Source organism: Nerophis ophidion, linkage group LG03 (assembly GCF_033978795.1).
Source record: "Nerophis ophidion isolate RoL-2023_Sa linkage group LG03, RoL_Noph_v1.0, whole genome shotgun sequence".
Taxonomy (NCBI): Eukaryota; Metazoa; Chordata; class Actinopteri; order Syngnathiformes; family Syngnathidae; genus Nerophis; species Nerophis ophidion.
In genome coordinates, this window is record NC_084613.1 from 59,770,955 (window position 1) to 59,798,809 (window position 27,855).

The 27,855-nt window shown below is 42.6% G+C and overlaps 1 protein-coding gene across 1 annotated transcript in view; it reads left to right on the forward strand.

Moving 5' to 3' along the window:
* The window catches only part of alk (ALK receptor tyrosine kinase), a 924,960-nt gene that overhangs the window by 177,126 nt on the left and 719,979 nt on the right, over nt 1-27,855 (forward strand). The window lies entirely within an intron of this gene.

Sequence of the window (27,855 nt, forward strand, 5' to 3'; positions counted from 1 at the left end):
CTTTATTTTAAATCTAAATCTTAACCTAAATGTTGAATCTAAACCCAAATATTAAATCTAAATCTAAATGTGAGCGCTAAATGTTAAATCTAAGCTAAATGTTAAACCTAAATATATTGTTGAATCTAAATCTTGAATCTAAATGTGAGTGGTAAATGTTAAATCTAACCCAAAAGGTACATCTGCATCTTAAATCCAAATCTAAATCTAGATGTGGGTGCTAAATCTTAAATCTAAACCTAAATGTTAAACCTGAACCTAAATTTTAAGTCTAAATCTAAACGTGAGCGGTAAATGTTAAATCTAACCTAAAAGTTAAATCTACATCTTAAATCCAAATCTAAATCTAGATATGGGTGCTAAATGTTAAATCTAAACCTAAGTGTTAAATCAAAGTCTTTAAATCCTGAATTGAAATATAAATGTTAAATTTAAACCTAAATGTTAAATCTGAATCTAAATCTTAAATCTAGTTTTTAAATCTTTAATATGAGTGCTAAATGTTAAATTTAAACCTAAATGTTAAATATAAATCTGAACTATAAATCTCTCCCCAAGTGTAAAGATGAACATGAGGGAACTCTCCTGAAGGAATCAATGAAGTACTATCTATCTATCTACCTATCTATTTAGAGAATGTCAATATACCATCAATCTGAAGCCTCTCTGTCGCAAAGCTGCGCCCACAACTCTGCCTCCCAGTGCAGACACTCCTACTTTTTTCTTACTTACTGTGAAAGAAAGAACAATGACAGATGCTTAATGAGAAATAATGCCAGTAAAGATACATATTTTAAATATTGTTTGCTCCGCACGTATGCGTGTACATTAAAGATGCGCGGTTTGCAGTCTCATCCGCGGGTCGGGCGGTTAACATGACGAAAAAATAGATTTTAATTAGATTCGGGCGGGTGGCGGTTGAACCATCCGGAAATATTTGATATACATGGTTCTGGGATCGGTATCCTTTGCCATTCAAAGAGCCATTTAAGACCCGTGTCATAAAGCGAAGAAGACAATAGGAGACGCTATTATTCTCTTGAATGACTACCGGCAGTCACCCAGATAATAAGTATTAGGGCGTGCTATGAAGCCATTGACTTTGTCGCCTTCTACAACATGTACGATCTGCTTTTCAGTCCAGCATCATGTTGTGTGTGGCTTCCGCGGCAACACGCACATGACTGCAAGGCATACTGGGTGAAACAGAGTACACTAATGGTTGTGATATAAACAATTTTAACACTCTCAGTAATATGCGCCACGCTGTGAAGACAAACCAATTAAGAACGACAAACTCATTTCGGGAGATATCCTCACAGTAACACAACATAAACGCAACACAACAAATACCCAGAATCCTTTGTATTCATGACACCCCTGACTATTTTATACACCCCGCTAGCAGCAAACCCCGCCACCTCCCACCCTCGCCCCCCGTGCGTCGGTAAGGTGGGCGGAGTTGGGGGCGCGGGGTGTAAAATATATTCAGGAATTGTCATGGATACAAAGGATTCTGGGTATTTGTTGTGTTGCGTTTATTTTGTGTTACTGTGAGGATGTTCTCCCGTAATGTGTTTGTCAATCTTGTATTGTGTGGCTTCACAGCGTGGCGCATATTAGTAAGTGTTAAAGTTGTTTATATCACAACCATCAGTTTACTCTGTATCACCCAGTATGCCTTTCAATCTTGTACGTGTAATATCGGAAGCTGCACACAACAAGTTGCCGGACCAACAATCGGTTCGTATATGTTGTTGAAGGTGTCTAAGGCAATGGCTTCACACCACGCCCATATTCTTGTCATCAGGATGAACGCTATTGGATAGTCGCGAGAACGTTAGCAGCTCCAATTGTCTTCATTACTCTGTGAAACAGGTTTAAATAGCTATGTGAGTGGTAGAGGCGGCCGACCTCTGATATATTTCAGCGGGTGGTTAGCGGGCGGGTACGGTCCTGATAAAATGTTGGTTCAGGTGGATGACGGGTGGATGACGACTTTGGTGATGCGGTTGCGGATGATATAATTGCCTATCCGCGCATATCTAGTGTACATGGTGTTTTGCATAATGACAATAAAACGCTCAACCACTTGACGCTGCACTTCTGCGTTTGACAATGAATGGAACTGATTCTTACAACGAGGAATGCATTGTGCATGAATGCACTTTTTTCTGTTCCTGGTGTGTCTTTCATCATTTTGCTGCGCTGTTACTTCATGATTGTGTCACATATGATCATTACTTTGCTGTGAACAACGGGATGACTGTCATCCAAGTTACTGCAGCAGCCAGCTGACACTTTTGCTTTGGATCGATCCTAAAGAATATGTCTTGTGAGCTAAATGGTAACAAAATGATTATAGTGGGAGTGAAGTAAAATAATCTTTCCCTTATCTCACTTGCTTTTAAATCACCCTTCTCAGCGAGCCATAACACGCCCATTGATCAGACGTTGGTGCTGTGTCGTGCTGCGAGGGGCAGGGAGATGGATAATAAAAGGCGTATATGGGCACGCACCGGATCCAAACCTTTGAGCAAATGATGACTTCACACTCACTATGATCATGTTTTACCATTTAGCTCCCAATTAAGGACATTTTCTTCAAAGCGAGCATGGCAGCTGGCTGCTGCAGCAAACTTACAAGACAGTTGTTTACAGCAACGTAATGTTCATATGTGACACAATCATGAAGTAAGAGCGCAGCAAAATGATGAAAAACACATATAGAAATATGTGTATTTATGCAGACTGCATTTCTCATTTGTAAGAATCAATTATATCCATCCACTCATAGATTTTCTACCGTTTGTACCTCTCGGGGTTCATTCATTGTCAAACGCAGAAGTGCAGAGTCAGGTGTTGGAACGTTTAACTGTCTCTATACAACACACCATGCACACTCATCTTTGGAGCAATTTTTTTTTAAATATGCAACTTTTTTGTCATTTGTCATTAGGCATGAAGTCAAGTTTTCTTATTGGCCAGTAAAAAAGATGTAGGAGTGTCATGCACTGGGATGCAGAAATGTGGCCCCGAGAGGCCTCGGATTGGTGGAATATTGTCATTCTAAAAAATGTCATCGATTTAGCGCTCACATTTGGATTTGGATTTAAAATTTAAGATTTAGATATATAATTAACATTTAGTGCTCACATTTAGATTTAGTATTCATATTGAAGATTTAGATTTAACATTTGAATTTAAGATTTAGATATAGTTTTTAGATTTCACATTTTAATTTTGATTTAACATTTAAATTTAGATTTAACATTTAGTGCTCGCGGTGCGGCGTCTTCAGTCATGTGGATGTTGTATCGATCCGTTGTGGTGAAGAAGGAGCTGAACACAACCTGTCCAAGCTCTCAATTTACCGGTCGATCTACGTTCCCATCATCACCTATGGTCATGTGCTTTGGGTCATGACCGAAAGGATAAGATCACGGGTACAAGCGGCCGAAATGAGTTTCCTCCGCCGGGTGGCGGGGCTCTCCCTTACAGATAAGGTGAGAAGCTCTGCCATCCGGGAGGAACTCAAAGTAAAGCCGCTGCTCCTCCACATCGAGAGGAGCCAGATGAGGTGGTTTGGGCATCTGGTTAGGATGCCACCCGAATGCCTCCCTAGGGAGGTGTTTAGGGCACATCCAACCGGTAGGAGGCCACGGGGAAGACCCAGGACACGTTGGGAAGACTATGTCTCCCGGCTGGCCTGGGAACGCCTCGGGATCCTCCGGGAAGAGCTAGACGAAGTGGCTGGGGAGAGGGAAGTCTGGGCTTCCCTGCTTAGGCTGCTGCCCCCGCGACCCCACCTCGGATAAGCAGAAGAAGATGGATAGATGGATGGATTTAGTGCTCACATTTCTATTTAGATTTAGTTTAAATTTGTAGATATTTAGTTTTAGATATAACATTTGTATTTAGATTCAACATTTAAGTTTAGCTTAACAATTTAGATTTAAAAGGACATAATTTCAGAAGACACAAGCATTATTTAGTGTTTTATAACAATTTTATTTAATGTTGTTTGATGATCATTCTGTTCCTTTGTTGTTGGGGACTAGCATTGAGCGAATGTCTTGTCCCTCAAATCAAAATGTTTGAAGTTGAGAAGGTAAACCACAAAATGTACATATTACAACACCTGTAAGCTTTCATCGTCCTTCTTTTTTGCCCATCACCTGTGTCGGGCTCCTCGAGTCACACAGATTCCTCCCCTCAGCCCTCATTAAACCAGTGTGAGCGAATTAAAAACGAGATGAAACGTTGCCATCAGCAAGCCAGCCATCGATCGACATCCACACAACTGTAAGTTAAAGCTGTGTGTATTTGCTGCTTCAGGTGTCTAAATGAGCTGGTTCATCGAAAGGAGCTATCTGTTGTTATTCCTGTTTAAACGGTGATGAAAACAAATATGTAGGCTACCATTCTTTGCATCAATGTGAACTTCCTTGCACCGTAAGTGTTTACATGCTTCCTGGTCAGAGAACACCATGAAATAAATATAATTTCAAAGAACAAGGGGAACTGTTGACTCTCTGTAAGTTGGTACAGTAAAACACAACTTGGGAAAAAAAAACATCACTATTTCTAGATTGTGGACAGTGCTGTTAAGTTTATCTGTGAGGATGAGTGGAGAATGCAGAAACTTTGAGGCACGATGCAACTGACCTGACGATAAACTAGTAGGAGGTAATTGGATTCAGAACCTTATCTTTTTAAAGCTGAATATACAGAGGGCGAACTGCTGCTTCTAGAAGTCAGCATGAAGAAGTGGGTGAGGCGTTGGAGCAGACGAAAGCCGAGACATTGATGGATTGATTGAAACTTTTATTAGTAGATTGCACAGTACAGTACATATTCCGTACAACTGACCACTGGTAACACCCATATAAGTTTTTCAACTTGTTTAAGTCGCGGTCCATGTTAATTAATTCATGGTAAAGTGAGATTGGCTTGACTTAAAGCTGTAAATGGTAAACTGCAAGCAAAGTTATTTCGACCTAAATGTAGCGCTAACCCAAATAAACATGGAAAAAATTTCCCCGGCCAGCTGGATCAAACGCACAACTGTCTATCGAGTGAGTCACATTTAAAATATTGCTCATGATACACATAGCACCTCTTGTGTGTTATTACAACTACAGTCCATACGCCGTCTGGCTAGCTGTGTTCAAAGAAAATATGAAATGTGGGGTAATATTTTACAGACACTTTAAAATGATTGTTCATGTTTTTAGTCACACATTTTTATAGTCTTTGGTATGACTCGGCCGGGGTTTGGACTCACAATCTACTGATCTCAGGACAAAAAAACTTCTTCAACCATGCATTTTGCGTATCGAGCGGAGTACGTGCAGCCTGTCTCCAATGCACTTTTAGCGGTATTTTTTTTTTGTTTTTAAATGATGTCAAAGTACAAACGTAGATACATTGCACGGCTGCTTCTAAAATGCCCATAAAAAGTGGTAAATGTCTCCTGCTTGTTTGAAAAGATAGCATAAGGCCACAGCATGATGAAATGAATGTCCAGTAAATGAGAATTTTTCCGTGGTGGATAGTATAGGTCTTTATTGTCATTGCACAAGTACAACGGAACTTTGTTTTCAGCGCAAACCTGTTCGAGATTAGACAAACAAACAGTGTACAGGGTTACAGAACAAGAACGCTGATGAATTTTGTTGAGGCCAGTTAAATAGTTCCAATGTTTGGATTTGGAGAGCAGTGCAAAAAGAGGTAACAAGAAAGTTAAGACAAGACAAAACAAAGAAGCAAGTAGGAGAGATAAGGGAGAGGAAAGGGGAAAGTCCACCCTCAATGAGTGCCAGAGAGAAATATGTGATGCCCCATATAGTACAGACACAATTTAAATTTTCATAAGGTGGTCTGCACCAGTCTTCGTTGATCACACGGAACACAGCCACTAATAGTACACGCCATTTAATAGACTGCTCACACTGTTTAGTGCATGGTATTTGGATCTTAGTAAATCAGGCCCATACACTAACAAGCAAGCAAAGTCAATGAAGAAGACAATATTCTACTATATTAGCACAGGAAAAAAGTTCTATAGCATGATGAAGCAGTGTGTACGGATGATGCCTCCTTCACATTTCTGACTGCCACCCTCAGACATATGCCTGCCAAAAACCAGGCCTGGCATTAGGGCATTTACCGATTGTGGAGGTGGCATCGTTGTCATGACGTGCCGCCTCGTTGACAGATGGCTGGGTGTCCATAGACCCAACAGAAATGTCTTGGGTTGGCGAAAACGGCTTTGTAGCCGTATGTATGATGTGGTTTCTGCCAATGTTGGAAATGTTGAGTGACAACTGCCCGGCCGTTTGTATTCAAGCTGGCTGGGCACCGATCCAAGGAACATGCACAACTCAAGCCAACTGATGCCAATGTCGAAGTCGAAGCCCCACCACCAAGACCAGACTGTCATGAACATCCACCAGTTAAGACCACTGTCACCCATATTTAATACAATTATATTGTAATACTGTATAGTACAGTACATACTTTAACATGTAATTTTTATTTTCTTCTTTAAAAATATGCATGCTGAGCCGGATTGAATCAAAGACACAATCTAATGCCTCTGGACCCAGTGTGCTTGTGCAGGGCTGACCAAGTGGCCAATATCTATTAAATTCAATAAAATGGAACAAACCATGTTTTAATAGCCCACAAAAAGGCAGATGTTGACAGTTAACTATGCCATATTTTGTTAGGGGCAACTTTTAGAAGAGCCTCAAAACAATATAGTCAGAATTACACTTAATTTTAATTGCCAGTGTTACCAAATCGTAGCTGTTTATTGGTGTGTAAATGTATTAGTAACAGCTCATTTGATTTAATCGGATTGACATCCAATTCTGGCGTGTATATATCCTGGAAATAGTTCTCTACTGCAATAACATTGTTTTACAAGAGAAAACAATCTTACAGAAAATATCACAGCCAAATCGTCAAACTTCACGGAACATGAAAAAAGAATGTAATTGCTGAGAGTTATCGGTAAACCTCTTTGACCATTTTCACAGTGTCGATCACAACAGGAGCTGCAGTTTACTGAGAAACAATAGGAGCAGATAGACAGTAGTTTCCTTTACCCCTGCAGACAAAATGACATACTGCTTGTTTTACTGTATCATTGAACCATGGCTTTCAGAGTTCCAATATACAGTAAATACAATTCATAACACAAGACTATCCAACAGTGTTATGCACTAGAAAGTATGCGCCACTTGCCAAGATTTAAAATGTTATTTTTATAAATGTCGCTTTTTTAAAAGCTCATAATGTATTGGTTTTCCCCGCATAGAAGATCTTGTTTAAAGATTCTGCAACATCCCAAGGTTGCCTAATTTAAGAATTGCAATTGCAAGTTGAATTTTGCTTGTTTTTAGAAGAAAATACTTAGTTCTATCTTAAAAGTCCTGCTAATTTCACTACTGCAAATTATTTGCCAAGATTTAAAAATGTATTTATAGACATTTCTCTAGTTTTAAGATCATTTTTTTAATTTTTAGTCACTGACTAATCCTAATTTTAGCAAAAATATATATTAAAAACAATGCTCATTTTCAGAGTAAAATACTTTTTTCTATCTTAAAAGTCCTGCCACTTGCAAAGATTTTAAAATGTATTCCTCAAAACTTCCCAATTTCCCTAGTTGTAAGAGCTATATATAAATAAAAATCGATTGATTGATTGAATGATTGATTTACTTATCTTTTATTATTGACTAATCCAAATTTTTTAGCATGAACCATTATGGTTTTTTTTTCTGGTTTAAAAATGTTAAAGTTCATAAAATAACTATTCAAATGATATATTTTGTACCCTCCCCACCCCACACAGAACATCTTGTTTAAAGTATTGCATTTGAATAATGCCCGTTTTAGAAACAAAATACTTTTTCAAAGTCTAAAAGTCCTGCTAATTTCTATATATAGAAATCATAATTCATCTTATAAATTTGTCTTGTCAAGTAAAATGATCTGTCCATGTATCTGGGTAATTTCACTAGTTTTTTCCATTTTTTTCCCTTATAATCTAGTCTTTTTATCCTATATTTTGTCAGCTCTTTTTTGCAGTGTGAACTTTAATATTACATTTGTAATCTTTGCATAGGTCAAGGACAGCATCAAGTTGGCTGGTAAGCAAAAGTAAAAAAATAAATGCTGCATTCCTTTTAACTCCTTGCCCTCCGTTCAATGCTTTGTACTTTGGACATTTCAATAGAATCCACCCTTTCCGGCCTCATTTCAGTATCAAACAGGATCCAAAATCTGAATGGGATGTGACCTACGCACAATCTTAATGCATGGCATGTCCATCGGCACCCGCGTCCTAAACTACTAGTTTGCATAATGAAAGGTCAGCAAGCTTACTTTCCTACATATTTAATGTGAGGATACACAAATTGCACCCCTTTCCTTTGGAATCTTAAAGTTCAAATATAAGACAAATGTCAGAATTAAGCAAAGAAAGGCCCTTGGTTATCAGAGGTTTTTGAATTTTCAAAGTCGTACGTTACAAAAATTGAAATGAAGGATTGCTACCAACAAAGGACAGTGACAGAAGATGTGTATTATTTTTTTTTTGTGTCAGTTAAATGGAGTCAGCTCTTTGGATGTTTTTGTTCCTTTTGATGTTAACAGTTGTGTTCAGTCTCAGAATTTACTGACGTTTGAACTGTCAGCGAGAGCCTCAGGCTACGTGCTCCAGGGTCCCTCAGCCAAATTCCAGGGCTATTTCCTGAACGGTAGCGCTGATGAACACTTTGTCATCAAACAGCCAGTTAAGGTTGATAGATCTATGGATCGTGATTTCGATAGAAGTGCACTTGAGTGGAATAAGGGACTCAAACCTTCAGGGGCACAGGTGCTGCAGTGGCTGATACCACCCACTTTAATACAAGAGTAAAGATGCTGCATGTGCAAATGTACTTATATTAGGCTTACATTTCAGGCAGCTGTGCAGCTGGTGCACAGGTGAAGTTTAGAACATCCACACATATTCACCCATTGTACATTCCTTTAAAAAAAATAGACCATTCATTTCCATGAAAAGCCAATAAATACATTTTTATGTAAATTGCTGATTGACGAAAGCTGTGCGAACCAAGGTATTGCCATTTCTGGGGCACAAATCACCAGACTGGCCACTCAAGTTCAGTTCAAAATTTGGGAGGGACTAACATTTTTAAAGGGGAACTGCACTTTTTTTTTTTTTTTAAATGGCCTATCGTTCACAATTACTATGAGAGACAAGAACACAAAAGTCTATTTTAGGATTGTAAAGAAGATAACAAAAGCTTGACAGATGCAGCTAAATGGGATTCAACAGTTGTAGCTTTCAAAGCCCTCTATCAATGTTTTTGCGAATCTATATATAATGTAGTAACAGACACGTTCATAACAAATATGTAATATGTTCAATATTTACCATATTTGGTCATTTTAATCATTGCTGGGACTGATTTCTTTCGCACATGGATTTCCATTTCCAAAGCAGTGCACGTCTGACTCCTGACAACAAATGTGTGTTCCTGCTTTCGGAAACAAACATAAGTAATTGTGGCAGACTTGGTAACAGACAACAGAGAAAACTATTTTTGTTCAAATGAGGATTCAGAACCTTATCTTTTTAAAGCTAAGTATACAGAAGACGAACTGCTGCTTCTAGAAGTCAGCATGAAGAAGTGGATGAGGCGTTGGAGCAGATGGAGGTTGAGACATTGATTGATTGATTGAATCTTTTATTAGTAGATTGCACAGTACAGTACATATTCCGTACAACTGACCACTAAATGTTATCACCAGAAAAAGATGTTCAACTTGTTTAAGTCGGGGTCCACGTTAATCAATTCATGGTTAAAGGCCTACTTAAACCCACTACTACAATGAAATATTAACATTGCAACTCATGCCAATACGGCCTTTTTAGTTTACGAAATTACAATTTTAAATTTCCCGGGAGTTTCGTCCTGGAAACGTCGTGTAATTATGACGTGTAAGCAAGACGTCACGGGTTTTTAGGAAGTATGAGCGCTGCACACACACACACACACACACACAGCTAAATGTCATCTGCTTAAAAGGCATAATTACACAGTATTTTGGAGATCTGTGTTGCTGAATCTTTTGCAATTTGTTCAATTAATATTGGAGAAGTCACAGTAGAAAGATGGAGTTGGGAAGCTTTAGCCTTTAGCCACACAAACACACGGTGATTCCTTGTTTAAAATTCCTGGAGGTGAAACGTTACTATAGATCAGAGCGCGGTCAAGCAACCATGAATCAAGACGGAATGTCAACCAGCAGGTTTCGGTGAGAAAATTGTGGTCAAAAAGTCGCTTCTCACCGGAGAAAAGCTGAGCTTGTGCCGTCCATAGCTGCCGTCGACTTCCCTGAGACACTGCGCGTCAAGACACCCGTGGAGACACCCTTCCAACTATAAGGTACTATTTAACTCACTAAAACACTAGCAACACAATAGAAAGATAAGGGATTTCCCAGGATTATACTATTAAATGTGTCTAAAAATATCGGAATCACACCCAATCGCGTTTTTTTTTTTTTTTTTTACTTTTTTTTTTTACTTTTTGTAGTCTGTCGCTATCAATATCCTCAAAAACGGATCTTTCATCCTCGCTCAAATTAATGGGGAAATTGTCATTTTCTCGGTCCGAATAGCACTTTTTGTTGGAGGTTCCCATTATAAACAATGTGAATATGTGAGGAGCCCCCACACTTGCGACGTCATCGTCTGCGACTTCCGGTAGAGGCAGAGCTTTTGTCTTAGCACCGAAAGTTGCGAACTTTATCGTGGATGTTCTCTACTAAATCCTTTCAGCAAAAATATGGCAATATCGCGAAATGATCAAGTATGACACATAGAATGGAGCTGTTATCCCTGTTTAAATAAGAAAATCTCATTGCAGTAGGCCTTTAAGTGAGTTTGGCTTGACTCAAAGCTGTAAAGGGTAAACTGGAAGCAAAGTCATTTCGACCTCAATGTAGTGCTTACCCAAATAAACTAGCCAGCTGAACCAAACACACAACTGTCCATTGAGTGAGTCACAATTTAAATATTGATCATGATACACACAGCACATCTTGTGTGTTATTACAACTACAGTACATATGCTGTCTGGCTAGCTGTATACAAACAAAATATGAAATGTGGGCTAATATTTTACAGACACTGTAATATGATTGTTCATCCATCCATCCATCCATCCATCATCTTCCGCTTATCCGAGGTCGGGTCGCGGGGGCAGCAGCCTAAGCAGGGAAGCCCAGACTTCCCTATCTCCAGCCACTTAATCTAGCTCTTCCCGGGGGATCCCGAGGCGTTCCCAGGCCAGCCGGGAGACATAGTCTTCCCAACGTGTCCTGGGTCTTCCCCGTGGCCTCCTACCAGCTGGACGTGCCCTAAACACATCCCTAGGGAGGCGTTCGGGTGGCATCCTGACCAGATGCCCAAACCACCTCATCTGGCTCCTCTCGATGTGGAGGAGCAGCGGCTTTACGTTGAGCTCCCCCCGGATGGCAGAGCTTCTCACCCTATCTCTAAGGGAGAGCCCCGCCACCCGGCGGAGGAAACTCATTTCGGCCGCTTGTACCCGTGATCTTATCCTTTCGGTCATGACCCAAAGCTCATGACCATAGGTGAGGATGGGAACGTATATAAAAAGCAGAGACCTAATCCCGTGGCCACCAAACCGGATCTCCTCAACGCCTTGGCTGCGCCTAGAAATTCCGTCCATAAAAGTTATGAACAGAATCGGTGACAAAGGACAGCCTTGGCGGAGTCCAAGCCTCACTGGAAACGTGTCCGACTTACTGCCAGCAATGCGGACCAAGCTCTGACACTGATCATACAGGGAGCGGACTGCCACAATAAGACAGTCCGGTACCCCATACTCTCTGAGCACTCCCCACAGGACTTCCCGAGGGACACGGTCGAATGCCTTCCACAAAGCACATGTAGACTGGTTGGGCAAACTCCCATGCACCCTCAAAAACCCTGCCGAGAGTATAGAGCTGGTCCACAGTTCCACGACCAGGACGAAAACCACACTGTTCCTCCTGAATCCGAGGTTCGACTATCCGGCGAAGCCTCCTCTCCAGTACACCTGAATAAACCTTACCGGGAAGGCTGAGGAGTGTGATCCCACGATAGTTGGAACACACCCTCCGGTCCCCCTTCTTAAAGAGAGGGACCACCACCCCGGTCTGCCAATCCAGAGGTACCGCCCCCGATGTCCACGCGATGCTGCAGAGTCTTGTCAACCAAGACAGCCCCACAGCATCCAGAGCCTTAAGGAACTCCGGGCGGATCTCATCCAACCCCGGGGCCTTGCCGCCGAGGAGCTTTTTAACTACCTCAGCGACCTCAGCCCCAGAAATAGGAGAGTCCACCACAGATTCCCCAGGCACCGCTTCCTCAAAGGAAGACAAGTTGGTGGGATTGAGGAGGTCTTCGAAGTATTCCCTCCACCGATCCACAACATCCGCAGTCGAAGTCAGCAGAACACCATCCGCACCATACACAGTGTTGATAGTGCACTGCTTCCCCTTCCTGAGGCGGCGTATGGTGGTTCAGAATCGCTTCGAAGCCGTCCGGAAGTCGTTTTCCATGGCTTCCCCGAACTCTTCCCATGTCCGAGTTTTTGCCTCCGCGACCGCTAAAGCTGCACACCGCTTGGCCCGTTGGTACCCGTCCACTGCCTCCGGAGTCCTATGAGCCAAAAGAACCCGATAGGACTCCTTCTTCAACTTGACGGCATCCCTCACTGCTGGTGTCCACCAACGGGTTCTGGGATTACCGCCACGACAGGCACCAACAACCTTGCGGCCACAGCTCCAATCAGCCGCCTCGACAATAGAGGTTCGGAACATGGTCCACTCGGACTCAATGTCCCGCACCTCCCTCGTGACATGTTCAAAGTTCTCCCTGTAGGTGTGAATTGAAACTCTCTCTGACAGGAGACTGCCAGACGTTCCCAGCAGACCCTCACAATGCGTTTGGGCCTGCCAGGTCTGTCCGGCATCCTCCCCCACCATCGCAGCCAACTCACCACCAGGTGGTGATCGGTAGAAAGCTCTGCCCCTCTCTTCACCCGAGTGTCCAAAACATAAGGCCGCAAATCCGATGACACAACTACAAAGTCGATCATGGAACTGCGGCCTAGGGTGTCCTGGTGCCAAGTGCACATATGGACACCCTTATGTTTGAACATGGTGTTTGTTATGGACAATCCGTGACGAGCACTAAAGTCCAATAACAAAACACCACTCGGGTTTAGATCCGGGCGACCATTCTTCCCAATCATGCCTCTCCAGGTTTCACTGTCGTTGCCAACATGAGCGTTGAAGTCCCCCAGTAGGACAAAGGAATCACCCGGGGGAGCACTTTCCAGTACTCCCTCGAGTGTACCCAAAAAGAGTGGGTATTCTGAACTGCTGTTTGGTGGGTAAGCACAAACAACAGTCAGAACCCGTCCCCCCACCCGAAGGCGAAGGGAAGCTACCCTCTCGTCCACTGGGTTGAACTCAAACGTGCAGGCTTTGAGCCGGGGGGCAACTAGAATTGCCACCGCAGCCCGTCGCCTCTCACTGTTGGCAACGCCAGAGCGGAAGAGGGTCCAGTCCCTTTCGAGAGAACTGGTTCCAGAGCCCTTACTGTGTGTCGAGGTGAGTCCGACTATATCCAGCCGGAACTTCTCTACCTCGCGGACTAGCTCAGGCTCCTTCCCCCCCAGTGAGGTGACGTTCCACGTCCCAAGAGCTAGCTTCTGTAGCCGAGGATCGGACCGCCAAGTGCCCTGCCTTCGGCTGCCGCCCAGCTCACGATGCACCCGACCTCTATGGCGCCTCCTATGAGTGGTGAGCCCATTGGAGGGATGAGCCACGTTGCCTCTTCGGGCTGTGCCCGGCCGGGCCCCATGGGGACAGGCCCGGCCACCAGGCCCTCGCCATCGTGCCCCAACTCCGGGCTTGGCTCCAGAGCGGGGCCCCGGTGACCCGTGTCCGGGCGAGGGAAATCTGTGTTCATTTTGTTGTAATTCCATAGAAGTCTTTGAGCTGCTCTTTGTCTGATCACTCACCTAGGACCTGTTTGTCTTGGGAGACCCTACCAGGGGGCATGAAAGCCCCTAGACAACATAGCTCCTAGGATCATTGGGACACGCAAACTCCTCTACCACGGTAAGGTAGCAGCTCAGAGAGGAGATTGTTCATATTTTCATTCAGTACAGATTGGTGTCCTATCACTTTGTGTTTTGCATCACACATGCCATTCAGCTGCTGATGCAAAAGCTAGCTTACCTCCTGCCTTAGCTAGTTTCCTTCTAAAACCGTATCATGCCTAGGTGTTGGCACGAGGGAAAAATAGTTTTTCAGTGTGCGCTCTTACAATAAAAATGTTGATACAGCTCGATTATTATACAGGTTACATACCGTATTTCCTTGAATTGTCGCAGGGCATATAGTATGCGCCTGCCTTGAATTACTGCCGGTTCAAACTCGCTTCCCAAAATAATTAGCGCATGCTTAGTATTACCGCCTGGTCAAACTCGTGACGTCACCAGTGACACTTCCCCTGTCATCATTTTCAAAATGGAGGAGGCTGATTTCAATACCGGTAATTTGAAATCGCATAAAGGGAAGAAGATTAAGAGCTATTCAGTAGGATTTAAGGTCCATGCTTACATCACACTCAAATTTCTGCTGCATACCTTTGGTAAGTGTCGGAGTGAGAAGAGGTTTTAAAATGATTAGCGCATGCTTACTTTTACCGCATGCCTTTGGTAAGCGCAGGAGTGAGAAGAGGTTTTAAATTAATTCAATTAAATACTGTAACTTAATTTAAGTATTGTTGATTTTTAAAGCATTTAAAGGTAGAATTGATTGCTCACATTAAATGTATTGCTAGTCACCAAGAACGAGTCACTTTTTACATTATAGAATGCCTCTCATAATAATTGTGAATGGCAAAATTCCCCCCCAAAATTAAGAGTCCCTTTAAGAAAAAATCCGAAAACACTAGGCCAGTGACTACAGTTGTGTTTTGAGTAACAAAAAGCTACTTTTTTTAAATGACAAAAGAAATAAACAAGAATGCTGGTTCTCCATATAAGAATACTAGTCGAGGAATAAGTCTGGCCCCTCGGTCTTTAGTGCTCTGAAAAACTAGCTAACTAGCCCAGCTTGTAGCAGCCCTAAGCGGCCTACAAGCTACGGTGTACCGGTTGAGACGCATAATAGATTTAGCCCTTTAGCTAGTCCTACACCCCAGTCTACCGGGCACCACACTTTAGTTATAGGGGACTCCATCACCCGAAACATAAAGCTTAGCAAACCAGCCACAATTAAGTGTATTCCCGGGGGCAGAGCACCTGACATTGAAGCTAATCTTAGGGAGCTAACTCGCAACAGGTCTAGTAAGCACGTACGGCAGGCTAACCGCACCACTATTTATGCGAATATAGTAATACACGTTGGCTCCAATGACGTTAGGATGAGACAATCAGAGATTACAAAGAGAAACATAGCCAGGGCTTGTAATCTCGCCAGAAAGATGTCCAGGCATCGAGTAATTGTCTCTGGCCCCCTGCCTGGGAGAGGCAATGATGAGAGATATAGCAGATTAGTCTCTCTTAACAGGTGGCTGGATAGCTTCTGCAGACAACAGGGATTTACGTTTATTGATAATTGGCCCTCTTTCTGGGGCAAACCTGGCTTGCTGAGGAGAGACGGCCTTCACCCTAACCAGGAAGGCGCTATCCTCTTGTCTCGGAACATAGACTTCGCATTGAGCCATATTTGACTAACTGCACTAGAGCAAGCCCGGTCACAGGCAATTACAGAGCCTGCTAGCCTGGGTATGGAGTCAGTTAAGTTAGAACTAGCCAGCGCCAGGCTGGATGATCTCTGTACACATAGCAATTTTCGTAGAATAATACACAACTCACAAAATGTTTTTTCTACTGTGTCTATGACTTCGTCAGAGTTAGACATGCGTTCTACTGAGGTGGCAAATTATGATGCGTTCAGTTTATCGCAGCGCCAAGTAGACAATCTGAAAATTCCCGTCATATCAATTCCTAGATATGGTCGTAATTATTTTAAGTACACTGCGCATAATAAACGCAACATTATTAATATTGCTACTACGGATAATTTTATCAACAACTCCTTAAAACAGCCCACTACCTATAATATGGGCTTTCTAAACATCAGATCTTTGTCTCCCAAAACGTTATTAGTCAATGAGGTCATTAGAGACAACAACCTTAACGTCATCGGTCTTAGCGAAACCTGGCTTAAACCAGACGACTTTTTTGCGATAAATGAGGCATCCCCTCCTAACTATACGAATGCGCATATTGCCCGTCACCTCAAAAGGGGAGGGGGTGTCGCACTAATATACAACGAAAACTTTAACTTTAGTCCTAACTTAAATAATAAATATAAATCGTTTGAGGTGCTTTCTATGAAGTCTGCCACACCTCTGCCTCTGTGCCTGGCCGTTATCTACCACCCCCCAGGGCCCTATTCGGACTTTATTAGTGAATTCTCAGAGTTTGTTGCTGATCTAGTGACGCACGCCGATAATATAATTATAATGGGGGACTTTAATATCCATATGAATACCCCATTGGACCCACCGTGCGTGGCGCTCCAGACTATAATTGATAGCTGTGGTCTTACACAAATAATAAATGAACCGACGCATCGCAGCGGTAATACGATAGACCTAGTGCTTGTCAGAGGTATCACCGTCTCCAAAGTTATGATACTCCCGTATACTAAAGTAATGTCCGATCATTACCTTATAAAATTCGAAGTTCAGACTCATGTTCGGCAAGCTAATAATAATAATAACTGCTATAGCAGCCGCAACATTAATGCTGCCACAACGACGACTCTTGCGGACCTACTGCCCTCGGTAATGGCACCGTTCCCAAAGTATGTGGGCTCTATTGATAACCTCACTAACAACTTTAACAACGCCCTGCGCGAAACCATTGATAGTATAGCACCGCTGAAGTTAAAAAAGGCTCCAAAAAGGCGTACGCCATGGTTTACTGAAGAAACTAGAGCTCAGAAATTATTATGTAGAAAGCTGGAACGCAAATGGCGCACGACTAAACTTGAGGTGCACCATCAAGCATGGAGTGATAGTTTAATAACTTATAAACGCATGCTTACCTTAGCTAAAACTAATTATTACTCAAATCTCATCCGCATTAATAAAAACGATCCAAAATTTTTGTTTAGTACAGTAGCATCGCTAACCCAACAAGGGACTCCTTCCAGTAGCTCCACCCATTCGGCAGATGACTTTATGAAGTTCTTTAATAAGAAAATTGAACTTATTAGAAAGGAGATTAAAGACAATGCGTCCCAGCTACAACGGGGTTATAGTAACACAGATACGATTGTATATACGGCGGATACTGCAAATATCCAAAATAGTTTCTCTCGTTTTGATGAAATAACATTAGAAGGATTGTTACAACGTGTAAATGGAATAAAACAAACAACATGTTTACTTGACCCACTTCCTGGGAAACTTATCAAGGAGCTTTTTGTATTATTAGGTCTATCAGTGCTAAATATTATAAACTTATCACTTTCCTCGGGCACTGTTCCCGTTGCATTCTCCTTAAAAGACCTAACCTCGATCCAGACCTCATGGTAAACTACCGACCGGTGTCTCACCTTCCCTTTATTTCGAAAATCCTCGAAAAAATTGTTGCAGAGCAGCTAAATGAGCACTTAGCGTTTAACAATCTATGTGAAACCTTTCAATCCGGTTTCAGGGCAAATCACTCGACTGAGACAGCCCTCGCAAAACTGACTAATGATCTGTTGCTAACGATGGACTCTGATGCGTCATCTATGTTGCTGCTCCTCGATCTTAGCGCTGCTTTCGATACCGTCGATCATAATATTTTATTAGAGCGTATCAAAATACGAATTGGTATTTCAGACTCAGCCCTGTCATGGTTTAACTCTTATCTTACTGATAGGATGCAGTGCGTCTCCTATAACAGTGTGACCTCGGACTATGTTAAGGTAACGTGTGGAGTTCCCCAGGGTTCGGTCCTTGGCCCTGTACTCTTCAGCATCTACATGCTGCCGCTAGGTGACGTCATACGCAAATACGGTATTAGCTTTCACTGTTATGCTGATGACACCCAACTTTACATGCCCCTAAAGCTGACCAACACGCCGGACTGTAGTCAGTTGGAAGCGTGTCTTAATGAAATTAAACAATGGATGTCCGCTAACTTTTTGCAACTTAATGCCAAAAAAACGGAAATGCTGATTATCGGTCCTGCTAGACACCGACCTCTATTTAATAATACAACTTTAACATTTGACAACCAAATAATAAAACAAGGTGACTCTGTAAAAAATCTGGGTATTATCTTCGACCCAACTCTCTCCTTTGAGTCACACATTAAAAGCGTTACTAAAACGGCCTTCTTTCATCTCCGTAATATCGCTAAAATTTGCTCCATTTTGTCCACTAAAGACGCCGAGATCATTATCCATGCGTTTGTTACGTCTCGTCTCGATTACTGTAACGTATTATTTTCGGGTCTCCCAATGTCTAGCATTAAAAGATTACAGTTGGTACAAAATGCGGCTGCTAGACTTTTGACAAGAACAAGAAAGTTTGATCATATTACGCCTGTACTGGCTCACCTGCACTGGCTTCCTGTGCACTTAAGATGTGACTTTAAGGTTTTACTACTTACGTATAAAATACTACACGGTCTAGCTCCAGCCTATCTTGCCGATTGTATTGTACCGTATGTCCCGGCAAGAAATCTGCGTTCAAAAGACTCCGGCTTATTAGTGATTCCTAGAGCTCAAAAAAAGTCTGCGGGCTATAGAGCGTTTTCCGTTCGGGCTCCAGTACTCTGGAATGCCCTCCCGGTAACAGTTCGAGATGCTACCTCAGTAGAAGCATTTAAGTCTCATCTTAAAACTCATTTGTATACTCTAGCCTTTAAATAGACCTCCTTTTTAGACCAGTTGATCTGCCGCTTCTTTTCTTTCTCCTATGTCCCCCCCTCCCTTGTGGAGGGGGTCCGGTCCGATGACCATGGATGAAGTACTGACTGTCCAGAGTCGAGACCCAGGATGGACCGCTCGTCGGGACCCAGGATGGACCGCTCGCCTGTATCGGTTGGGGACATCTCTACACTGCTGATCCGCTTGAGATGGTTTCCTGTGGACGGGACTCTCACTGCTGTCTTGGAGCCACTATGGATTGAACTTTCACAGTATCATGTTAGACCCGCTCGACATCCATTGCTTTCGGTCCCCTAGAGGGGGGGGGTTGCCCACATCTGAGGTCCTCTCCAAGGTTTCTCATAGTCAGCATTGTCGCTGGCGTCCCACTGAATGTGAATTCTCCCTGCCCACTGGGTGTGAGTTTTCCTTGCCCTTTTGTGGGTTCTTCCGAGGATGTTGTAGTCGTAATGATTTGTGCAGTCCTTTGAGACATTTGTGATTTGGGGCTAAATAAATAAACATTGATTGATTGAAAAATGTGGCACCTTAAACAATTGAGATGAATAACTCAATAACTAAATGGTAACTCCAACCAAATACATAGCCTTTGTATTTACTCTCCACTTTAAGTGCTGAATCACACACCACACCGCCATGGTGGATGCAGCAAGAGTGAATAGACAAGATGCATCTTTCTTGTGCTGCAAGGAATTGTGACAAAACAGATCCACTGGGGTGGTACGCCTGATAAACCCTCCAAGGTGCCACCCCACTCAGAGGTGGAAGGATTTGAAGCATACAAATGTAGTAAGACAGTGGCCGGCGTGCACATACCCTGCGGGTGGTGGTAGTGTACTTAATGCAGTCATGTGACGAGATGTGTGGAGTAATGGAAAGGGTGTTTCCGCAGGGGCGTATCAGCCAGATCAAATACAGTATGGAGGACATGACGACATCGCTACGTACTGTTGCGATCAAAAGTTTATATAAACTTGTAAAGAACATAATGTCATGGCTGTCTAATTTCTACAACTCTTATTTTCTTGTGATTGGAGCACATACTTGTTGGTCACAAAAAACATTCATGAAGTTTGGTTCTTTTATGAACTTATTATGGGCCTACTGAAAATGTGACCAAATCTGTTGGCTCAAAACTCTACATACAGAATTATTAATATTTGGTTACATGTCCCATGGCAAGTTTCACTGCAATAAGGCGCTTCTGGTAGCCATCCACAAGCTTCTGGTTGAATATTTGACCACTCCTCTTTACCAAATTGGTCCAGTTCAGTTCTATATGTCGGTTTTATGACATAGACTTGTTTTTTCAGCATTGTCCACATGTTTAAGTCAGGACTTTCGAAAGGCCATACAAAAATTTTAATTCTAGCCTGATTGAGCCATTCCTTTACCACTTTTGATGTGTGTTTGGGGTCATTGTCCCAACTGCGCCCAAGACCCAACCTCAGGGCTGATGATTTTAGGTTGTCCTGAAGAATTTGGGGGTAATCCTCCTTTTTCATTGTCCCATTTACTCTCTGTTAAAGGCCTAATGATAGCAGGTCCATTCTATGTATCATATTTGATTATTTCGCAATATTGCTATATTTTTGCTGAAAGAATTTAGTAGAGAACATCCACGATAAATTTTCCAACTTTCGGTGCTAAGAGACATGCCCTGCCTCTAACCGGAAGTCGCAGACGATGACGTCACATGTTGATGGCTCCTCACATATTCACATTGATTTTAATGGGAGCCTCCAACAAAAAGTGCTATTCGGTCCGAGAAAACGACAATTTCCCCATTAATTTGAACGAGGATGAAAGATTTGTGTTTGAGGATATTGATAGCGATGGACTATAAAAAATAAACAAACCAAAAAAAACGCAATTGCATAGGGACTGATTGCGATGTAGGATAATTCTGGGAAATCCCTTATCTTTCTATTGTGTTGCTAGTGTTTTAGTGAGTTAAATAGTACCTGATAGTCGGAGGTGTGTCTCCGCGGGTGTCTTGATGCCAATGTCTCAGGGGAGTCGACGGCACCTATGGACAGCACAAGCTCAGCTTTTCTCCGGTAAGAAGCAACTTTTTACCACAATTTTCTCACCGAAACCTGCTGGTTGACATTCCGTCGTGATTCATATTCGCTTGACCGCGCTCTGATCCAAAGTAAAGTTTCACCTCCAGGAATTTTAAACAAGGAATTACTGTGTGTTTGTGTGGCTAAAAGCTAAAGCTTCCCAACTCCATCTTTCTACTGTTTCTTCTCCAATATTAATTGAACAAATTGCAAAAGATTCAGCAACACGGATCTCCAAAATACTGTGTAATTATGCCGTTAAAGCAGACAACTTTTATCTGTGTGTGTGTGCAGCGCTCATACTTCCTAAAAACCTGTGACGTCTTGCGTTCACGTTATCATTACACAACGTTTTCAAGACGAAACTCCCGGGAAATTTAAAATTGTAATTTAGTAAACTAAACAGGCCGTATTGGCATGTGTTGCAATGTTGATATTTCATCATTGATATATAAACTATCAGACTGCGTGGTGGGTAGTAGTGGGTTTCAGGAGGCCTTTAAGCACCAGTTCCATTGGCAGCAAAACAGGCCCAGAGCATAATACTACCACCACCATGCTTGACGCTGGGAATGGTGTTCCTGGGATTAAAGGCCTCACCTTTTCTCCTTTGATTGATTGATTGATTGACTGATACTTTTATTAGTAGATTGCACAGTTCAGTACATATTCCGTACAATTGACCACTAAATGGTAACACCCGAATAATTTTTTCAACTTGTTTAAGTCCGGGTCCACGTTAATCAATTCATGGTACAAACATATTGCTGGGTATTGTGGCCAAACAGCTCCATTTTTGTTTCATCTGACGTCACATGGACAAAGATAAGACTTTCTGAAGCAAAGTTGCGTGATCAGCCATGACATTATGTCCTTCACAAGTGTATGTAAACTTTTGACCATGACTGCATATACAGAATTTCTGTGACTTTACCTAGTAGCTTTGTTTTCCTCTGAACAATATTGGTATGATAACAGTTCATAACATTCTAGTAGCGAGGTTAATATTCAGATGATTACTTAAAGATCTTCCAATGCTGCACATGTTTCATCGTCAAAGACACTTTCACTAATACAAAACAAACATGTTTGACATCAAACCCCACGAAGATATTAAATCAGCCTCGCAGTCGCTCAGCAAATTAGACGGATTGCGGAAAGATGATAACAGGGCAACACCTACACGTTAAGGGGATTAAAAACAAGTGCAGCAATACTAATAATAAACACCAATTTAGCTGACAAAACCCAAGGTGGCACTTTAATCACATTGTCCTCTATGTTGTAGATACATAATCCCCCCCACCCCCCACTTCCTAACAGTATTACTTTGTTGGCAGGATGCCTCAATCATGTTTACACAGTGGACTCATTTGGTTAAAGCTTAAATATGTGATTATTTTGCTCTCTTTTTTTAAAATGTATTATGTACTTTAATTGTTTTTTTTTATTTCCATCCATCCATTTCTACCGCTTATTCCCTTTTGGGGTCGCGGGGGGCGCTGGCGCCTATCTCAGCTACAATCGGGCGGAAGGCGGGGTACACCCTGGACAAGTCGCCAGCTCATCGCAGGGCCATTTTTTATTTATTTTATTTTATATTTTTATTCATATTTCATTCTATTGTATTTATCTTTATATTTTCTCTCCATGGTTTGTTTGTCTGATTGACGTGTACACGTGTGTTGCCGCGTGGTGGGCGTGCATTGCTGATCGCCGCGGGGATTGTACTGGGGTGTCATGGTATGCTGGCTGTGGGTGAGGAACTGGGCCCTTCTGGCATTTTGGCGGACGGTGGGGCATAGAAAGAAAGAAAGAAAGAAGAAAGAAATACTTTATTTGTCCATTCCAACATGTACAAGACACATTACATTTTCGGCACAGTCCCGCTAAGAGCAGACATACGTTACAAGGGGGGACAAGACGAGACCGCCGACGGATCAGCCACTTATAGCGCTCCTTAAAAAGATGAGAAAAGGGTGACGCTTCTCGACGAGGTGAAGGCAGCCAGTGGGCCGGGCGGCCGGTGGGAGGAGGCAAGAGAGTCCGCAGCTGCCTCTTTGACAGGTGCAGGAGGAACGACACAAGCTCTCCGCTCATGTCTACGGTAAGAGCCGACTTATTACCACAATTTTCTCACCGAAACCTGCCGGTTGACATGTGGTAAGGAACCATGTTCGCTTGACCGCTCTGTTCCATAGTAAAACTTCACCGTCATCTTTCGGGAATGTAAACAAGGAAACACCGGCTGTGTTTGTGTTGCTAAAGGCAGCCGCAATACACTGCTTCCCACGTACATCTTTCTTCTTTGACAAATTACAAAAGATTCAGCAACACAGAAGTCCATAATACTGTGGAATTATGCGATGAAAAGAGATGACTTATAGCTGTGAACGATGCTGGATCAACATGTCCTCTACAATACGTGACGTCACGCGCACGCGTCATCATTCCGTGACGTTTTAGCATGATACTTCTGCGCGAAATTTAAAATAGCAATTTAGTCAACTAAACCGGCCGTATTGGCATGTGTTGCAATGTTAATATGTCATCATTGATATATAAACTATCAGACTGCGTGGTCGGTAGTAGTGGGTTTCAGTTGGCCTTTAAGTGAGTCCACTCCTTCTATATCTGATCCCTTGATGTTCACCGGAGTGGGTGGTGGAGCTGACCGTCAGAAGTCAGTCACAAGCTTTCATTTTACTGGTGTTCAAGTGCAGGTGATTACGTGCACACCAGTCGATGAATCCTGAGATGACTTCTCTGTATTCCTGCTCGCTCCTCTCAGACACATATCCCACCAGTGCAGAGCTGTCCGAGAACTTCTGCAGATAGCAGCAGTCGGAGACATGCCTGAAGTCTGAAGTATAGAGAATGAACCGGTAAGATGAAAGCACCGTCCATTGAGGAGCCCTGTTTTGCAAACTACCACATTTGAAGAACAGTCACGCAGCGTCACGTACTGTGGCCTGTCGATTAGGTAGTTAATGACCCATGCAACTAGGGGATGGTCAACTCTTGCTTCTTCCATTTTTACCCCCAATAATGCCGGCTGGATGGTATTTAAAGCACTGGAGAAGTCAAAGAACATGGCTCTCACCGCACTTATTGCGGTTTCTTAGTGGGTGAGGGCCCGATGCAGAAAGTAGATGATGACTCCATCCACCCTGTTGCTTGGACAGTAAGAAAACTGCAAGGGGTCCATTTCTGACACTGTGGCTGAGAATGATCCGCTCTATGATGGGAGGCCAGGGCAACAGGTCTGAATTGGTTCGGCTCCTTGAGATGAGGTGTTTTAGAGATTGGAACCACACAGGAAGTCTTTCAGAGTGTGAGGACATTTTCAAGGCTGAGGCTCAGGTTAAAAATGTAGTGGACTACGCCAGCTAACTGGTCCACAGATTCTCTGACTAGCCTTGAACTGATGATATCTGGGCCTGTAGCCTTCCTGACCATGTTCCTTACCAACTCCCTCCTCACTTGATCCAGACTGATGGAGTGTTGGGTGGGTGATGACTGGGTGTGGTGAACTGGGTTGGTGGGTTTTGGGGGGCTGTTTGAGAGGGTTTATTTGGATAGGTGTGGACCATGCTGGGCGATGAACCGCTGGTGCTGGTGTGGAGCAGGGGTTGGATGTGAAGGGGTTGCAGTGGGACCGGAGTCAAACCTTTTGAGAAAAAAACATTCAGTTTGTTGGTCCACTCTTGGTCGCCAGGAGCTAGGTGACCACTTCACCTAATCCATGACCTAAATATGTTTTTAGGTTGGTCCACACATTGTGGATGTTGTTTTGCTTAAGCCATTGTTCCAGTTTTTGCTTGTAGTCCTTCTTACACCTACTGATCCTATATTTAAGATCTCGCTGGACTCTTCTCAGCTTCTCTTGGTATCCCGAGGTGAAAGTCACTTTCTTCTTGTTCAGTTGGGCCTTCTGCTCAATGTTGACCCAGGGTGTATTGTTGGGAATGCACCGGACCATGGTGGACATAGTGTTTTCCACACAGAAGTTTATGTATCATGTGATGCACTCAGACAAACTGTCAATGTCCTCTCCATGTTGGCTGCAGAGGACAAAACAGTCCCTCAATTGCTCACATGCCCTCTCCGTCCACTTGATCACATTCCTCTTTGGTGATGGCTGGTTTTTCACCACAGGGATTTAGTGTTGCAGAAGATGTACAATGTTTTGATCAGAATGGCCAAGAGTGGGCAGGGTGGTGGCTTTGTATGCTTCTTTGACATTACCATACAGCAAGTCCAAAGTTTTTCTGTCCCTTGTGTGCCACTTCATATACTGAGTGAAGGTGGGTGGTATGGCAGAAAGAGTGCCATGGTTAAAGTCTAAAGAGATCAGGAGAAGGGCTTGTGGGTGCTTGTCTGTTAGACCCAAACCAGCCATTGCAGCTGCGACAGTTAGGGGAAGACGCATAAAAAAATAGCATTCTGACGTAGTTTTTGTAAGTTATTAGGTTTAAAGACACCCCATTTGTTAATGTTGATCATATGTTAAATTGATATACATCAAATGTAAATGTTTTGGACCCCATTGCTCCTGTCAAAGGTAGAATGGTTCAATGTAGTCAAAAGGTTCCATGGGAAATTAAGAGTCGGTCTGGGAACAGAAATGGGAGTGCTCCTGTGCCGAACGGAAATGGCGCAAAACCAAAGCGCCAAACTCATTATGAGATTTACAAAGACAAACTAAATGTGTTTAACTACAGTTTGCGAAGAACATCAAAAAAATGTTTATTAAATTATCACAAACTGTCGTATCGACTCTAAAGTAAACAGACCAACAAATGCTCCATTTTCACTTCCAATAGAAGTAATTTCTACTTCTAGGGGCAATGATAAATTTCAAAGCAATAAACATGCAATAATTCCTGGAAAACAAATAGCTAATCTGCAAGTAACTATTTCACTAGTGCTGGCACAATTCACACTTGTCCCTAACACACCTGTGGATGATTTGAAAAAATCATCCACAGTCTGAGTCCATCAACATGCTGCGTTTCTAATATATGTGCTGAGCGCTTATCCTGTTAACACCTCACTTCAGAATGGAACATTCCCAAAGGCCTTAAAAACTGTTGCCTTTAAGCCCCTCTTAAAGAAGAGTAGTCCTGATGCCTCAGTACTGAGCATTTATCGGCACATATCAAACCTGCCATTTTTAGGCAACAGCTTAGTGACTTTCTTCTGTTTACCAAGGTGTTTGATACTTTCCAATCAGGGTGTAGGCCCCACAACAGCACGGTAACAGCGCTAATCAAGGTGGCAAAGGATTTCCCCCTGAACAAAACGCAACAAAAGTCTCAGTCTTGGTTCTGCTGGACCTGAGCGCTGCCTTTGACACAGTTGACAGAACTTTCTTAACACAGAGGTTAGAAAACTAAATCGGAACATCCAGTTCTGCTCTTAACTGGTTCACGTCCTGTCTCCATCACAGGACATATTTTATTGAAATTGGTAACTTTGTCTCTGACCAAATGGCTATTGTCTGTGAGGTTCTTCAGGGCTCGATTTTGGAAAGGTGTACATGCTGCCACTTGGCCAGCTACTACGCGGCTTCAATGTGTCCTACCACAACTATGCACATGACACTCAGATCTAAGTGTGACTGACGGCAGGTGGACGTTGGCCTGTTGATCCACTTTGTCACTGCATCGAACACATCAGTGAGTGGATGCAAGACACTTTTCTTAAACTGAACTCAGACAAAACCGTAATCATTGTCTTCGGCCCACAGAAGCAAAGCAAAACTATTAATAATTTTGAGGCCCCTCTCCCTGAAAACTATTAAACAGGCCATAAATCTAGGGGTAATCATGGATTCAGACTTCAATTTTAACAACCACATTAAATCAAAAACATCAGCATGTCAGCTGTCACACCAACTTCTATACACACTCACACGCAGGAGCAGAGTCAGGTAGTTATAACAATTACATGTAAAAACTCCCTGGGGATGTAATAAGGTGTAAGGCTGACCACCAATGTCGCTGCTACACAGCTGTTCTTTAACAGTCATGTGGTTTGAGCAACGACATTACTTATTCACAAACACCATCATGTGTCCGATATATGTTCATAAAACCAGGACATGACAAGCGGTAGAAAATAGAAGGATGGATGATGCAGCTTCCTTTATATTCCTGCGACAAACTTGTCAGCGTTGACAGCTCGTCCATCTTGTCTGAGAGAGAGCAAACGTTTTCCATGACAACCTGAGGAAAACACTTTTTAAAACTCTGTTTTCTCTCCCAACGCATAACGCCAGCCCTGCAGCCTTGTCTTTCCTCCATATCGCCACTGGAATCTTTGGTTTTACCATCTGGACTCAGGTGTGGGAGACAGCTACACTGCAAAAATTGAAATCTAAGTAAGATTAAATATCTCAAGTAAGTGTGATATTTGCTTATTTTCTGTCTGATAAGATAATTCTTCTCACTAAGCAGATTTTATGTTAGAGTGTTTTACTTGTTTTAAGGGTTTTGGTCCTTAATTTTCTCAGTAAGATATTACAGCTTGTTGCTGTGATATTATGACCTATATTGAGTAAAACATGCTTAAAACTAGAATATCAACTGATGCAAAGCTGTGTCATTAACACACAAGTAAAAAACTAATTTTTTAAAGTAGTAATTTCTTACTTCAAGCATGAAAAAAAATTGTGACGCAGAGCACATATCATTATGTCAAGATAATGGCACTAG